Raw genomic sequence first — 18,794 nt, forward strand, 5'->3', positions numbered from 1 at the left:
TGGTGCAGAGAAAACACAAAGACAGGAAACAACCACCCACAATCCCCAACACAAAACAAGCCACCTGTCACGCCCTGGCCTTAGTTATCTTTGTTATCTTTGTTTTTTTTATTATTTTTTAGTTAGGTCAGGGTGTGACATGGGGGATGTTTGTGTGTTTTTGTCTAGTCGAGGGTGTTTGTAGTGTCTAGGGGGATTTGGTAGAGTTTATGGGGTTGTGTTCAGTGTAGATGTCTAGGTATGTCTATGGTTGCCTGAGTGGTTCTCAATCAGAGACAGCTGTCTATCGTTGTCTCTGATTGGGAGCCATATTTAAGGCAGCCATAGGCATTAGACAGGTTGTGGGTACTTGTCTATGTGTCACGATCGTCTTGAGGTGAAAGTGTGGACCAAGGCGCAGCGTGATAATTATACATCTTCTTTTATTTTAACGAAGACGTAACACGAACAAAATACTTACAAACTAAACAAAACAACAAACGACCGTGAAGCTACAAAACGAAAGTGCACACACAAGCTACTAACATTTAGACATAGACAATTACCCACGAAATACCCAATGAATATGGCTGCCTAAATATAGCTCTCAATCAGAGACAAATGAACAACAGCTGCCTCTAATTGAGAACCAATCTAGGCAGCCATAGACCTACAAACACCTATACACGACACTGCCCCGTTAAACATACAAACCCCTAGACAATACAAAAACACATTCATTCCCCATGTCACACCTTGACCTAACTAAAATAATACAGAAAACAAAAAATACTAAGGCCAGGGCGTGACACTATGTTGCATGTGTGCACGTAGTTTGTATAGCTTCACGCTCGTTTGTTGTTTTTGTATTAGTTTGTCAGTGTTCTTCAGTTTTCGTCTTCGTTTTATTAAAAGAAGATGTATTCATATCACGCTGCGCCTTGGTCCTCTCTTCCACATAAAGACGATCGTGACACTACCTAAATATGATTCCCAATCAGAGAACACAAAACACCTGCCTCTGATTGGGAACCATATTAGGCCAAACATAGAAACAGACAAACTAGAGACACAACTTAGAATGCCCACCCAGCTCACGTCCTGACCAACACTAAAACAAGCAAAACACACAAGAACTATGGTCAGAACGTGACAGTAACTGTAGAAACAATGTAGCTTTATTCACGTCAGGGGAACCTCCTTGTTATTTTCTTTCTTTGTGTATTGCACATGATTTCAGTATGAATCACATGATTATGAAGGCATAAATGTATGAAAGAGAGTATTATTTGAAATGTATGTATTGTAGTTCTATCCTTGTGATGTATTACATCATGTTTTTGTGGACCCCAGTAAGAGCAGTAGCTAATGGAGATGCTAATAAAATAATAAATAACACTGACAGATCTTTTTTTTAAACAATGATGATAAAATGTGGGTTTAAAAATGAAGTTTAGTCATTCATTTAATCAGATTTAAAACAAATTTAAACAGGACATGGGCATGAGTCCTCTGGTTATAGGTGCCGGTTTGGAGAAGAGTTTCAGACGGTTTCTATACAGATATCCACACATTTAACCATTTGGATGGATGGACAAGGAGTTACAGATTATAGATATCCCATCAGTAACAGGATTTTCCCCTGAAACAAGTTTTCTAAAAAAATATCACCAGTTATTTCCCAGGCACCGCATTGTAGCCTTCTAGAACGCCCATGAGCGACGTCAAATATAGGGCTATAACTATTTGAAGTATCCATTTACCTCTAAGAATTCAAAGCAATTGGTAATTACCTAGTACAGATCTTGGACAGAAAATGCAGACAATTCAACTGGTTATCCTACATCATATCAACTTGCCTTTCTATGTGGCATTTTTGAAAAGGCTAATAACTCAGATTCATTATATAATGTTAATTAGCATAAGAAGTTCACAGATACTTATGACAAGTCTTGTAATGCATTATGACCCTTTGAAATGCATCGTATCCGAATGCCTTCCCAACATTTAATTCACAATCAAATCTTGTACAGGTAGTTTATTTAGAAAAAAGTGCTCCAATGAAAACTGATAAGGGGAACATCTAAATCATCTTTCCCAACATAGTCTCTCGCACAGTGAGAAAGCGTGTACATCAAATTTTAACACAGTGATGTTCTTGAAGTCTCAGATACCGAGCTCTGGCTACTGCCAGTGAGACTGTCACAGTTGTGTCCCTCTTGGCACTCATGCTTCAAACAGGAAGGTTCCGGCAGATGACAGAGATGCGGCGATGGCGGGGCACTCTCTGTCCAGAGAAAATAGACTCATCATCTTTAAGGATCTCATGGGTGAACTTATATCTGGCCTGGTCCCTGGAAGGATGCATGAAAACAATGTCATCAGTCATTCATCACACAAGCACAATGTGTGAAATGCCAGGAGTTGTACCAAGTGTTTCAGAGTATGAGTGCCGATTTAGGATCAGTTTAGCCTTTAAGATCACAAGAATACATGGACCAGTTTAGCCTTTAAGATCATAATGAATATATGGACGAGTGTTGGTCAATTCCAATTTAATTTGAAATTCCAATGAATTCACTCATGAAGTGGATAACTTACTGTATGTTGAATTCAATTTGAATGTCAACAACATTCAAGTTATGGAATTAAATTGCAATTAGACTGTTGGATTTGTGAAAAAAAGTAATCTTTGGAATTTAATTGAAATTCAATATTTGTACAATTCCCAGTTAATGGAATTAATGTACTTAGTATTACAAGAATTGACAGCTTTTTTTCTATACTGTTGAAGTCGAAAGTTTACATACACCTTAGCCAAATACGTTTAAACTCAGTTTTTCACTATTCCTGACATTTAATCCTAGTAAAAATTCCCTGTCTTAGGTCAGTTAGGAACACCACTTTATTTTAAGAATGTGAAACGTCAGAATAATAGTAGAGAGTGATTTATTTGGGCTTTTATTTCTTTCATCACATTCCCAATGGGTCAGAAGTTTACATACACTCAATTAGTATTTGGTAGCATTGCCTTTAAATTGTTGAACTTGGGTCAAACGTTTCAGATAGCCTTCATCAAGCTTCCCACAATAAGTTGGGTGAATTTTGGCCCATTCCTCCTGACAGAGCTGGTGTAACTGAGTCAGATGGCCACTCCAATACCTTGACTTTGTTGTCCTTAAGCCGTTTTGCCACAACTTTGGATGTATGCTTGGGGTCATTGTCCATTTGGAAGACCCATTTGTGACCAAGCTTTAACTTCCTGACTGATGTCTTGAGATGTTGCTTCAATATATCCACATAATATATGTCCACATATAATCGACACATTTCCTACCTCATGATTCCATCTATTTTGTGAAGTGTACCAGTCCCTCCTGCAGCAAAGCACCCCCACAACATGATGCTGCCAACCCCGTGCTTCACGGTTGGGATAGTGTTCATCGGCTTGCAAGCCTCCCCCTTTTTCCTCCAAACATAACGATGGTCATTATGGCCAAACAGTTCTACTTTTGTATCATCAGAACAGAGGACATTTCTCCAACGAGTACAATCTTTGCCCCTATGTGCAGTTGCAAACCTTAGTCTGGCTTTTTTATGGAGATTTTGGAGCAGTGGCTTCTTCCTTGCTGAGCGGCTTTCAGGTTATGTCAATATAGGCCTTGTTTCACTATGGATATAGATACTTTTGTATCTGTTTCCTCCAGCATCTTCACATGGTCCTTTGCTGTTGTTCTGGGATTGATTTGCACTTTTCGCACCAAAGTACGTTCATCTCTAGGAGACAGAACACGTCTGTGTGGTCCCATGGTGTTTATACTTACGTACTATTGTTTGTACAGATGAACATGGCACCTTCAGGCGTTTGGAAACTGCGCCCAAGGATGAACCAGACTTGTGGAGGTCAATTTTTTTTGTTGTTGAGGTCTTGGCTGATTTCTTTAGATTTTCCCATGATGTCAAGCAAAGGGCACTGAGTTTGAAGGTAGGCCTTGAAATGCATCCACAGGTACACCTCAAATTAACTCAAATGATGTCAATTGACCAATCAGAAGCTTCTAAAGCCATGACATCATGTTCTGCAATTTTCTAAGCTGTTTAAAGGCACAGTCAACTTAGTGTATGTAAACTTTTGATCCACTGGAATTGTGATACAGTGAAATAATCTGTCTGTAAACAATTGTTGGGAAAATTATTTGTGTCATACACAAAGTTGATGTCCTAACCTACTTGCCAAAACTATAGTTTGTTAACAAGAAATTTGTGGAGTGGTCATATGTTATATTGATTCCAACCTAAGTGTATGTTAACTTCCGACTTCAACTGTAAATCATTTAAACTACCAGGCTACCTGAACAGTGACATGGCCATGGGGAATTTAATGATCTCAAGTCAAAGACTTACCTGGAATTTGATATGAAATTAATGGAATATAGAGGGAGAGGGAATTGAAATACTGTAGAATTGAATTTGTGGAATTAACCCTAACACGGACAGGGGAGGACCGGATCCTAGATTAGCACTCCCACTCTGAGATGTTTGATAGTTGAAGCATAAGACCCCAGGTCATCTGACCTGGCGAACCTCTGGGCCCTCATAAGGATAGTTATAGGCCATAGGAGGCGTTCAGTCAGTGTACCAACATGGAGGTAACATAGAACAATTAAGTAAACCACTTCATGTTCTTGTTCTCCACAGGAGATACTGTGGGTTTGTTTAGTGCAGACTCTCATTAGGGTATTTACTCAGTTGCTCTTTCCCATGTCAAATAAATCCATAGAATCGTTTAGAATCGTAAAAACCTACCGTAGGCCTACCAGGTAGACTCTGATTACAGTGTATGCGCAGGTGGTTGTTTGTAAACAATGAAAGACAGAATGTTGCTATGGCAGGTCTTATTGGGTCCTTACCTGAGTATGTAGACAGAGCGACGGGGCAGATACAAGTTCAGCCATTCAGCGGGTTCATCCTCCCTCACCAAGCGCATCACACTGTCTGACAACAAACTCAGCCCTGCTATAGTGCTGCCACAGAACTGACAGAGGAGAGGAAGGGAAAGAAAGGGTCAGGGAGACAGTGAAAGAGAAAGGCAGGATGAAAGATTTTTAAAAAACAGGGGTGGGGGGGGGGGGGGGGAGAATGCACAGCATTGTAAAAGAAATATCACTTTTGCCAAAAAAGTATTCACATTGTGCCCAATCAATAATCATGCACACAGAACACCATGTTCCAAATGTATCTTGCCTTTCATCTCAGGTTAATATGAGAGCCGTCTACCTACCTTGACACTGTCGATGTGTGGTTTGATGTATCCAGCCTTGTCCAGGTCCAGGACATGCACAGGGCCTAGGAGAGGGCTGCCCTCAGAGAAAGCCACAGCTTGGAGGCGATCCATCACCCCCTCACACACCTCTCCCCACTGAGCACGCTCTGTCTCCCGGTAACCATGAATCGCCTGGTGAGCACAATGTTAAAAGAATGAATGAAACAATGTAATTAAATGTTGGTAGGGGCCTCAAGGGAGTGATCATTGTCAACAGGGGTGGGATTGTGGAGGGGGACTGGGTTCCAGGAGTGAAATTATTTGGATAATTTACATTGATTTCAAGGATTTTACATAATCAGAGAGTGATTTTATTTTCCAATTTTTATCCCTGATTGCCAACAAACACTGTTTTGGGCTTGGTTTCCCAAAAGCATTTTAAGGCAAAGTTCATCGCTAGAACGTTTGTGGGAGCATCATTACATTTCAGAGCTGTTCCCCAAAACCATCGTCACTAAAGTTGCAATTGAAAACGCGCGTCATTTTCCGGCTGCCTCAGACCACTCGTAGATCAGCTAAGTGCGTCGTTGGAAGATTTTTCGCCCTCTCAGCATCAAACATAGAATCAAGCTGTTTATCCGTCTCGCTGTGAACGCCGATTACTTCGGAACCAAGTTGACTACAAATACAAAGTTGCCAATTTCTTTGCAGTTGTTTCAAACAAGCAAAGGATAAAAATATGCTTCAAATAAAACCCGAGATGACTGCATTAATAGGCTACAGTAGGATATAGGCTACAAAGGCCAGTGGAGGCTTCTCAGAGGAGGACCATCCTGCTCAGTGAATTTCATAAAAATACAAATAGTGAAACATTAAAAAAGTGATCCTTTTTAGATAAACCTATACTAAATATACCCACGTCACCAAATAATTGATTAAAACCCACTGCTTTACAATGAAGGTCTACAGTAGCCTCAACAACACTCTGTAGTGTAGCACCATGGTGTAGCCAGAGTACAGCTAGTTTCCGTCCTCCTCTGGGTACATTGACTTCAATATAAACCGAGGAGGCTCATGGTTCTCACCCCCGTCCTTAGACTTACACAGTAATTATGACAACTTCCAGAGGACATCCTCCAACCTATCAGAGCACTTGCAGCATGCACTGACATGTTGTCCACCCAATCAAAGGATCAGAGAATTAATCTTGTACTGAAAGCATAAACTCCAGCTAGCTATCACCGCAGTGCATAAAATGTGGTGAGTAGTTGGCTCAAAGAGAGAGAAAGCAACAGTTGAACAGTTTTGAATAAATACATTAGTTTAGCATTCTCAAAACACCCAGCTCAGACAGAGAGGGATGCTATGTTAGATAGCTGGCTATGTCTATTCAACACTGTATGATTGTAATGGCTTTACTAACGCGTTAGTTCTCGTAGCTATGTTGACTATGACGTTAGCTAATATGGTGAAAATGATGTAGGCTGAGTGTAGCGGTTAGCAGTTATGATATGAAGGTTTGGCTTAAGTTCTTTTGCCTGGTCAGACAGCTGATTTGTGCACTGAAGTCCACAAGGGAAAAGGTGAGAGGAGGGGAAGGTGTAGAAGTGAGAAGGAATTATACAAAAGCAAAGTGATCACGCTGTTTGTATGTGGCTGCGATCAAAGTGAACCGTGATCAGGGGTGTATTCATTAAAACACTTTTCTTAAATGGGAGCAAAAGGAACGGGGATGAACATACCTGAATTTGTCCAAAAACCTCCGGCGCCGACAGAGATGGCCGCCTCGCTTCGCGTTCCTAGGAAACTATGCAGTATTTTGTTATTTTATGTGTTATTTCTTACATTGGTACCCAAGGTAATCTTAGGTTTCATTACATACAGTAGGGTGGAAGTACTGAATATAAGAGCAACGTCAACTCACCATCATTACAACCAGGAATATGTCTCTCCCGAAGCGTATCCTGTGTTTTGCCTTCCACCCAGTACAATGGATCTGATCCCAGCCGGCGACCCTAAACAACGACGCCGTAAAAGGGTCAAACGAAGCGGTCTTCTGGTCAGGCTTCGGAGAAGGGCATATCGCGCTCCACTCCCTAGCAAACTACTCGCCAATGTCCAGTCTCTTGACAACAAGGTTGATGAAATCCGAGCAAGGGTAACATTCCAGAGAGACATCAGAGACTGTAACATTCTTTGCTTCACAGAAACATGGCTCACTCGAGAGACACTAACGGAGTCGGTGCAGCCAGCTGGTTTCTTCACACATCGCGCCGACAGAAACAAACATCTTTCTGGTAAGAAGAGGGGCGGTGGTGTATGCCTTATGATTAACGAGACGTGGTGTGATCATAACAACATACAGGAACTCAAGTCATTCTGTTCACCTGATTTAGAATTCCTCACAATCAAATGTCGACCGCATTATCTACCAAGGGAATTCTCTTCGATTACAATCACAGCCGTATATATTCCCCCCCAAGCAGACACATCGATGGCCCTGAACGAACTTTATCTGACTCTATGTAAACTGGAAACCACACACCCTGAGGCTGCATTCATCGTAGCTGGGGATTTTAACAAGGCTAATCTGAAAACAAAACTCCCTAAATTCTATCAGCATATCGATTGTGCAACCAAGGCTGGTAAAGCCTTGGATCATTGTTATACTAACTTCCGCGACGCATATAAGGCCCTCCCCCACCCTCCTTTTGGAAAAGCTGACCACGACTCAATTTTGTTGCTTCCAGCCTACAAACAGAAACTAAAACAACAAGCTCCCGCGCTCTGGTCTTTTCAACGCTGGTCCGACCAATCTGATTCCACGATTCAAGACTGCTTCGATAACGTGGATTGGGATATGTTCCGCATTGCGTCCAACAACAACATTGACGAATACGCTGATTCGGTGAGCGAGTTCATTAGAAAGTGCATTGACGATGTCGTACCCACAGTAATGATTAAAACATTCCCAAACCAGAAACCGTGGATTGATGGCAGCATTCGCGTGAAACTGAAAGCGCGAACCACTGCTTTTAACCAGGGCAAGGTGACCGAAAACATGACCGAATACAAACAGTGTAGCTATTCCCTCTGCAAGGCAATCAAACAAGCTAAGTGCCAGTATAGAGACAAAGTAGAGTCGCAATTCAACAGCTCAGACACAAGAGGTATGTGGCAGGGTCTACAGTCAATCACGGATTACAAAAAGAAAACCAGCCCTGTCGCGGACCAGGATGTCTTGCTCCCAGACAGACTAAATAATGTTTTGCTCGCTTTGAGGACAATACAGTGCCACTGACACGGCCCGCTACCAAAACCTGCGGGCTCTCCTTCACTGCAGCCGAGATGAGTAAAACATTTAAACGTGTTAACGCTCGCAAGGCTGCAGGCCCAGACGGCATTCCCAGCCGCGTCCTCAGAGCATGCGCAGACCAGCTGGCTGGTGTGTTTAAGGACATATTCAATCAATCCTTATCCCAGTCTGCTGTTCCCACATGCTTCAAGAGGGCCACTATTGTTCCTGTTCCCAAGAAAGCTAAGGTAACTGAGCTAAACGACTACCGCCCCGTAGCACTCACTTCCGTCATCATGAAGTGCTTTGAGAGACTAGTCAAGGACCATATCACCTCCACCCTACCTGACACCCTAGACCCACTCCAATTTGCTTACCGACCCAATAGGTCCACAGACGACGCAATCGCAACCACACTGCACACTGCCCTAACCCATCTGGACAAGAGGAATACCTATGTGAGAATGCTGTTCATCGACCACAGCTCAGCATTTAACACCATAGTACCCTCCTAACTCGTCATCAAGCTCGAGACCGTGGGTCTCGACCCCGCCCTGTTCAACTGGGTCCTGGACTTCCTGACGGGCCGCCCCCAGGTGGTGAGGGTAGGTAACAACATCTCCACCCCACTGATCCTCACCACTGGGGCCCCACAAGGGTGCGTTCTGAGCCCTCTCCTGTACTCCCTGTTCACCCACGACTGAGTGGCCATGCACGCCTCTAACTCAATCATCAAGTTTGAGGACGACACTACAGTGGTAGGCTTGATTACCAACAACGACGAGACGGCCTACAGGGAGGAGGTGAGGGCCCTCGGAGTGTGGTTTCAGGATAATAACCTCACACTCAACGTCAACAAAACAAAGGAGATGATTGTGAACTTCAGGAAACAGCAGAGGGAGCACCCCACTATCCACATCGACGGGACAGTAGTGGAGAAGGTGGAAAGTTTTAAGTTCCTCGGTGTACACATCACGGACAAACTGAATTTGTCCACCCACACAAACAGCGTTGTGAAGAAGGCGCAGCAGCTTCTCTTCAACCTCAGGAGGCTGAAGAAATTTGGCTTGTCTCCAAAAGCACTCACAAACCACTACAGATGCACAATCGAGAGCATCCTGTCGGGCTGTATCACCGCCTGGTACGCCAACTGCTCCGGCCACAACCGTAAGGCTCTCCAGAGGGTAGTGAGGTCTGCACAACGCATCACCAGGGGCAAACTACCTACCCTCCAGGACACCTACACCACACGATGTCACAGGAAGGCCATAAAGATCATCAAGGACAACAACCCCCCGAGCCACTGCCTGTTCACCCCGCTATCATCCAGAAGCCAAGGTCAGCACAGGTGCATCAAAGCAGGGACCGGAAGACTGAAAAACAGCTTCTATCTCAAGGCCATCAGACTGTTAAACAGCCACCACTAATATTTAGTGGCCGCTGCCAACATACTGACTCAACTCCAGCCACTTTAATAATGGGATTTGATGGAAATTATGTAAAAATGTATCACTAGCCACTTTAAACAATGCCACTTAATATAATGTTTACCTACCCTACATTACTCATCTCATATGTATATGTATATACTGTACTCTATATCATCTACTGCATCTTGCCATCTTTATGTAATACATGTATCACTAGCCACTTTAAACTACGCCACTTTATGTTTATATACCCTACATTACTCATCTCATATGTATATACTGTACTCTATACCATCTACTGCATCTTGCCTATGCCGTTCTGTACCATCACTCATTCATATATTTTTATGTACATATTCTTCCTCCCTTTACACTTGTGTGTATACGGTAGTTGTTGTGAAATTGTTAGGTTAGATTACTCGTTGGTTATTACTGCATTGTCGGAACTAGAAGCACAAGCATTTCGCTACACTCGCATTAACATCTGCTAACCATGTGTATGTGACAAATAAAATTTGATTTGAAATAAACATTTATTTGCAACTGTTGAACTAATGATTACACCCTAGATCAGCTAGATGCAGGCAAGAGTGTGCAAGGCAGAATTGAATGTGTCACTGTCTGTCACCTTGACTACTGACATTTCTCTTGAGCTGTGCACCTACGTTTTCAACTTTCATTCAGAGAATAGATTGTAGCAACCTCATCATTAGTATAGGGAAAATCATGTAGTAGCCTAAACCTATGAATGTTATTTTGAGCTGGGTGAATGGAATATGAATGACAGTCATCTAATATGTTGTAATAGAAATAAGGCGATGCTCATCATAAAAATAATCAATCTCCCTCATAAAACAGCACCGACCACCACTGACATAGGCATAAATATTTTATTCATGTTGAAATCTATTTTATTTTCAGTAAATTGAGTTCTATTTGGCTAATTGTAGGCTACACTGTCTGTTATTTTTGCCTCAATGTCACGTCCTGACCAGAGTTCTTATGTGTTGTGCTTGTTTTAGTGTTGGTCAGGACGTGAGCTGGGTGGGCATTCTATGTTGTGTCTCTAGTTTGTCTGTTTCTGTGTTCAGCCTAATATGGTTCTCAATCAGAGGCAGCTGTCAATCGTTGTCCCTGATTGAGAATCATATATAGGTGGCTTGTTTTGTGTTTGGGATTGGTGGGTGGTTGTTTCCTGTGTCAGTGTTTGTGAAACATGGGACCAATACTTTACATGTTGGGTTTATATTTTTGTTCAGTGTATTTCATGATGTGTAACAATGATTTGCCAAATCTGTGATTTAGTGCATAAATATTGGGTAAGTATTAGAATAAGCAGCATCAATATTTGGCATATAGGCCTAGGTGATAATATTGTAATGAAACAGGCAGGGAGCCGGTCTCGAACCCTCGACCTTCTAGCCCGAAGTCCAGCGCGCTATCGACTGTGCCGCAAAAGCATGCTCGTGCGGCAGGGTCAATTTCCGCGCTTATAAACCTAAGGTCATTACAATATTTATCTGAAGCTAATCAGTATTGTGGAATAATTCTAAAGTAAAGGTGATAATTGAATAGAGCAAGCTGATTCGAGATCACCGCTAGCATTTTTATCTCAAACATATCAGTATCAACAAACGATCCAACGATGCACTTGGCAAACGTTCCTTCTGCATGGTGTTTTGGGAAACGTATTGTAACGACCCTGGGTTTATAAGCGCGGAAATCGACCCTGCCGCACGAGCATGCTTTTGTGGCACAGTCGATAGCGCACTGGACTTTGGGCTAGAAGGTCGAGGGTTCGAGACCTGCTCCCTGCTGTTTCATTACATTGGTGTCAGAAGTGATCGGACCTTGCATCCACGACAGTGAGTGTGCTTGGCCGGTGAGTGCGTTCCTGTAAGACGCAAGCTAGCGCGAGGACGTGCTCTTTGAAAGGAGGGAGTAGTGTAACGACCCTGGGTTTATAAGCGCGGAAATCGACTCTGCCGCACGAGCATGCTTTTGCGGCACAGTCGATAGCGCGCCGGACCTCGGGCTAGAAGGTCGAGGGTTCGAGACCTGCTCCCTGCTGTTTCGTTACAGTATGTTACATCTTCGGCCGATGTATCGTTAAAACACTCATAAGCCTAAATTGCATTGCTATTGGGAAACCGGGAACTGACTGTTCAATCTAAATTAAGATCTATTCAACTTGTAATGTATAATGACGATAATTAATAGCCTAACAATTCAAATATGAGACTTTACAGCATCTAGTATAATATGGATATTTATGTTATTGCTGCCGCTGTTTTTTTCTCTGCATGTTTATCGGTGAAATATAAGACTACAAAGCATTTGCATGATGCCAATAGGGGAATTAATCAAAAGAGCTCCTCCGTACATACTGTAGCAGCCCCTCTGAGTGTCGGCTGGAGCTGAGGACGTGCAGCAGCTTTATCCTCTAACGCCTACCAAACCCGGATCCGGGAGCACCCCCATCACAAAAGCTGACTAGCATAGCCTAGCCTAAAGCCACAGGGATATCATATAATAAAATGTTCATGAAATCACAAGTCCAAGACACCAAATGAAAGATACACATCTTGTGAATAAAGCCATCATTTCTGATTTTTTAAATGTTTTACAGGGAAGACACAATATGTAAATCTATTAGCTAACCACGTTAGCAAAAGACACCACTTCCATACTCCACCATTTTTTTTACTCCATCAGCAGCTATCCCAAATTCGACCAAATAAAGATATAAATAGCCACTAACCAAGAAACAACCTCATCAGATGACAGTCTGATAACATATTTATTGTATAGCATAGGTTTTGTTAGAAAAAGTTTACTATTGCAGCCCCCATCACAACTCTCACTAAAACGACTAGAATAACTACAGAGACCATCGTGTATTAGCTAATTACTCATCATAAAACATTTCTGAAAAATACACAGCGTGAAGCAGATGAAAGACACAGATCTTGTGAATCAAGACAATATTTCAGATTTTCTAAGTGTTTTACAGCGAAAACACAATATAGCGTTATAGTAGCTTACCACAATAGCAAACATCACACCAGCATTGATTCAAGGCAAAATTAGCTATAACGTATAAACCACCAAAATATATTAATTTTTTCACTAACCTTCTCAGAATTCTTCAGATGACAGTCCTGTAATATCATATTACACAATTCATATAGAGTTTGTTCGAAAATGTGCATATTTAGCGGCACAAATCGTGCTTATACATTGAGAATAGTGTCCAAAATCTCAAGCAATCTGTCCGGCGCCATCTTGGAACGGCACCTATTCTTATCAAAAACTATTCATAAACTTGACTAAAAAGATACAGGTTGGACAGCAATTGAAAGACAAATTAGTTCTTAATGCAATCGCTGAACTACATTTTAAAAATTAACGTTACTGCGCAATACAGGCTGCGATAACGCAAGGCTACACTGCAAGAAATGGCGTCTCATGCATTTTCTCATGTCCTTTCTTCAAAACAATCGTCTTTTGGCTGAAAGATGTCCTCTTGTCCTGTCGAATTAGCCGCTAACGTTAGCCACCCACTGGAGAGGAGTTCAACTCGTGAACGCGCGTCACATTGAAATCCAGGAAAATCGCAATAAATTGCTATAAACTGCTATAAGTCGGTTTAAATTAACTACCTTATGATGTCTTTAACACCTATAACGAATAAAAACATGACCGGACATATAGAACTACTAAAATGAAAGCGTTTGCAGGACGTCATTGTGATGTCTTCTTGCGCCAGGCGCACCGTTGAAAAGGACGGTACAAGCGTTCCACGGTCTTATATAAGGCCCCAGATTGCGCAATCGACTCCATTCAAATTCTCACCGCTTACTGACATCTAGAGGAAGGCGTACGCAGTGCATGTAGCCCGATGGCTTACATGGGGACTTATAAACTGACCTTAGAACAGGGACCTCGATTTCTGAAATCTCACTCCCTGACAGGAAATGTGCTGCAGAAAGAGTTCTGTTTCACTCAGAGAAATAATTCAAACGGTTTTAGAAACTAGAGAGTGTTTTCTATCCAATAGTAATAATAATATGCATATTGTACGAGCAAGAATTGAGTACGAGGCAGTTTAATTTGGGCACTATTTTTCCAATGGTGAAACAGCGCCCCCATATTGACAAGAAGATAATTATCTAACTAACGTTAACGTGAGTGTGAGTTGGGCACTTCTTTGTAGTCAACAAGCAAGGTCTATTTACAACTTACATCGTCCCAGTGGTCGAATTCATATCGTTTCTTCCTCAGCCCAGGCTCGAGTTCTTTCATGAGAGCTCCCTCCTCTTCCTCACTTATGAATTCCGTCCTCACCTCCACCTGACCGCGAAGCCTCTGGACCAACTCCCCGGTCAAACCGCAGACTAGTTGGTCATCTCTGAACTGCAGGCCGCTGTTCGTAGCAGCTCCGGGGGCAACTCGCTGTCGAACTTAGACATGATGTGGGAGTGTACAGAGACCGTTTATGAATACGTCTGGCAACTGTAATCAGCAGTCACATGCTTCATTAAATAAAATGATTTATGTAGACTGTCAGATTTGCTAAATTAAGCTATGCTTTGTTGTCTGGTGGCACAGAAGTCAGGTCACGAAGAAGAGCGACATTTTGAAAACGCACTGCATTGTGGGAGTTGTATTGTCGTCACACTTCATTAAATAAAAAAAGCCTGCATAGGACTAAAATAACAAGCTATTAACCTTTTCACTGAAATTACAACAAGATTCTGTGTTATCCATGTCAAATGCATAAATGCTACGTAAATAAGGAATGTATAAGTCTTTTTAAATCAAATAGATTGTCTTACAAGAACGGTACTTTACTAAGCCTAATGCTGTGAGCTCTTTTATTGTCTTTTAGGTGTTGTCTTTTTCTCACTAGGCTATGCCTATGCTATCTTTATAGGTCATGCCAGAGCTATACAGTTAGAGGCTATGGAAATATCTCATTACTTTCCATATATACATTTGGCTCTGGGTCGTGCTAACTTTGTGAACCATGAACTACGCTCATAAAATCCCAACGTCTCTTACATAGTCGACTTCTTCACCATAGCCTCTCTGTGAACTACTTTCATCTATCTTGCACAATGGGGGTGATGATATGGGTGTGGAGGACTGAATGATATGAGTTGTGGCGTTTAACACTCTACAAGGCGAACTCAGCATAGGTATGTACATGTATGCGGACACTTTAGAACACTGTTTTTCAACTAATTGCTGCTGTACAAACACATGGAAATGATTGACTAGGCAAACTAGCAACAAAATAAATAGAAAGGTTAAACAGGTTCTCTGGTGGGCCTTAAACAAACTAAAGACAACCGTAAATAGTTAATGATTGATGCATCCACCTGCCATTACTCAACAGAGGACACAATTATAGCCTAGTCAGGTGGGGTTTTGTTGAGGACAGTCATGCAGCTTACTACAACCTTCCCAACCGTCACTTTGATTGACTAGGACCTTCAACCGTGTGAATCAAGGATTTTTGAATGTCGGGACAATCCTTGTCTGACAGGGAAACTTTATTGTTATAGTAAAAAAATGTTTTGTTCATTATTTGAGCTTAAAAATCAAATGTAGAGGTATTTTATAAGGGAAAATATTTGTTTTTGGAATTTAAAATAATTTCATTATTAATTTCCAAGCCTGGAAATTGCCTTGTCCAGATCAAAGGATCTCAATTTCAAACTCTCCAAAAAAGTGTTTACAAAACGGGCAATAATGGATATTAACTGAAATTATCTAATGTAGTCTAATGTAGGACTCCGGCGGCAAAACCTGAAACTATAGGGGAGGGTCTGGGTGGGCATCTGTCCGCTGTGGCAGCTCTGGAGCTGGATGTGGACCCCACTCCACCATTGTCTTTGTCCGCTTTATTAGCGTCCTTTGAGCGGCAACCCTCGCCGCCGACCTTGGCCTGGGAACCCTAATAAAGGGCCCCACTGGACTGAGGACCGCCTCTGGACTGAGGAAACTCCTCCGGACTGAGGGGCAGCTCAGGACTGAGGGGCAGCTCATGACTGAGGGGCGGCTCTGGCGGCTCCTGACTGGCGGGCGGCTCTGGTGGCACCTGACTGGACAGACGGGCGGCGCTGGACAGACGGCGGCGCTGGCGGCTCATGACTGGCGGGCGGCTCTGGCGGCGCTGGACAGACGGGCGGCTCTGGCGGCGCTGGACAGACGGGCGGCTCAAGCGGCGCTGGACAGACGGGAGACTCTGGTCTGCTGAAGCGCACAGTAGGCCTGGTGCAGGGTGCCGGAACTGGTGGTACCGGGCTGAGGAAACGCACCTTTGGGCGAGTGCGGGGAGCAGGAACAGGGAGTACTGGACCCTGGAGACGCACTGGATGCCTGGTGCGTGGTACCGGCACTGGTGGTACCGGGCTGAGGACACGCACCTCAGGGCGAGTGCGGCGAGGAGGAACAGGGCTTAGAGGGCTATGGAGACGCACAGGAAGCCTGGTGCGTGGTGTTGGCACTGGTGGTACTGGACTGGTGCGAGGGGCTGCCACAGGCAGACTGGTGCGTGGAGAAGGCACCGGATAGACCGGACCGTGGAGGCGCACTACAGGTCTCGAGCACCGAGCCTGCCCAACCCTACCTGGCTGAATGTTCCCCGTAGCCAGGCCAGTGCGGCGAGGTGGAATAGCCCGCACTGGGCTGTGCTGGCGAACTGGGGACACCATGCGTAGGGCTGGTGCCATGTACACTGGCCCGAGGAGACGCACTGGAGACCAGATGCGTAGAGCCGGCTTCATGGCACCTGGCTCGATGCCCACTCTAGCCCGGCCGATACGAGGTGCTGCTATGTACCGCACCGGGCTATGCCTGCTTACCGGGGACACTGTGCGCATCTCTGCATAACACGGTGCCTGCCCGGTCGCTCTCTCTCCACGGTAAGCACGGGGAGTTGGCTCAGGTCTCCTACCTGGCTTAGCCATACTCCCCGTGTTCCCCCTCCCAAGACATTTTTGGAGCTGCCTCTCTGGCTTCCAGCCGCGCTTTCGTGCAGCCTCCTCATACCACCGCCTCTCCGCTTTCGCTGCCTCCAGCTCAGCTTTGGGGCGGCGATACTCACCAGCCTGTGCCCAGGGTCCCTTGCCGTCCAGAATCTCCTCCCAAGTCCATTTCACCAGATATCGCTGGTTCTCCTGCTGTTGCCCGTTACCACGCTGCTTGGTCCTTTTTTGGTGGGTTGTTCTGTAACGGCTGTCGTCTTCCTCCTCGTTTGAGGAGGAGAAGTTTGAAGGATCAGAGGACCAATGAGCAGCGTGGTAATTGTTCATCTTTATTTAATGGAAGTGAACAACTCAAAATACAAAAAAACAACAAAGTGAAAACTGAAACAGTTCTATCTGGTGCAGACACACAAAGACTGAAAACAACCACCCACAAAACCCAACAGAAAACAGGCCACCTAAATATGGTTCCCAATCAGGGACAACGATTGACAACTGCCTCTGATTGAGAACCATTTCAGGCCAAACACAGAAAACCAACACAGAAATAGAAATAGATTACCCACCCAACTCACGCCCTGACCAACTAAAACAAAACACAAAACAAAGGAACTAAGGACAGAACGTGACAAGACCACTCATGGTCTGGAAAGTTCTCTACTTTTGATAGATTTAAACAAGAAATATTGTAATCAACATGGTCACAACCATAAACTGTCAACCTCATCTACCTGATAGAATATGAATTTTGGATCAAATATATTTATTTTAATTAGGTTTTAGGATTGCTACTGTGTATACCACTTGAATGAAGAAGAACAAAGCTATTTTTGTCAACTGTAAAACATAAACTCCATCAAATTTCTGTCTAATGTCAACTCCATCAGAGTGCTGAAAGTTCGAATAGAATAGTTATGTTTTTATTGGTTTTTAAGGCGTCTTTATTACAGTGTAATTACATGTTAATTACATTGTAGTTAACTAACAACTCAAAGTTACAGTGTAATAACATCATGCAACTGGTAGCAATTTCCGTCTTTACTTACAGAACTGTAACAACGAATGCTTGTTTAAAAATAATAATAAATGTAACCTTTATTTAACTAGGCAAGTCAGTTAAGAACAAATTCTTATTTACAATGATGGCCTACCCCGGCCAAACCTTAACCTGGACGACGCTGGGTCAATTGTGCGCCGCCCTATGGGACTCCCAATCTCGACCTGTTGTGATACAGCCTGGAATTGAACACGGGTCTGTAGTAATGCCTCTAGCTCTAAGATGCAGTACCTTAGACTGCTGCGCCACTGACATGTTACCATGCGTGTTACAAATGGGCAGGTTTCCACTAAATTCACCAACTTATTGTTTCGCTTCTTCTCAACTGGATCCGATTCGTTAACAACTGTGACAAAGGTTGCGATCCCTTGTGGAAGCACTGGGTGTCTGAGAGATTATAGCCTGTGCTCAATAGGCTATAATTACTTAACCATGATCTTGCACTATTTAAAATATATCTCCACTCAACATTGTTGCCAGCACTTGCCCCCAAAAGCGTAACGTAGACTCACTCACTTTTGTACATCGCCTTGGTCCGTACAATTAACCTTATTTTAGCGCCCCCAAAACGTAATACTTCCAGATCAACTGTAATGTCAATACCATTGTGAAGCACAATTTCTCCCCTTTCCAACAGAATCAATTACATGACCCCCACGCTGCCCGTTTCTGCCTAATTCAACAAGGCAATGAGCTCCGTCGGGTCTTTAAAAAAATGGCGGGTGGGGAAGCGAAACTAATGCATGATAGTGAGAAGGAGAGATGTTGTGTGGGA

The 18,794-nt window shown here is 43.4% G+C and overlaps 1 pseudogene; it reads right to left on the reverse strand.

Moving 5' to 3' along the window:
- Positions 1 to 1,426: 1,426 nt before the first annotated feature.
- LOC129843017 (alpha-ketoglutarate-dependent dioxygenase alkB homolog 7, mitochondrial-like) lies at positions 1,427 to 14,501 on the reverse strand (annotated as a pseudogene).
- Positions 14,502 to 18,794: the final 4,293 nt, after the last annotated feature.

The sequence above is a fragment of the Salvelinus fontinalis genome, unplaced genomic scaffold, assembly GCF_029448725.1.
Source record: "Salvelinus fontinalis isolate EN_2023a unplaced genomic scaffold, ASM2944872v1 scaffold_0088, whole genome shotgun sequence".
Lineage (NCBI taxonomy): Eukaryota > Metazoa > Chordata > Actinopteri > Salmoniformes > Salmonidae > Salvelinus > Salvelinus fontinalis.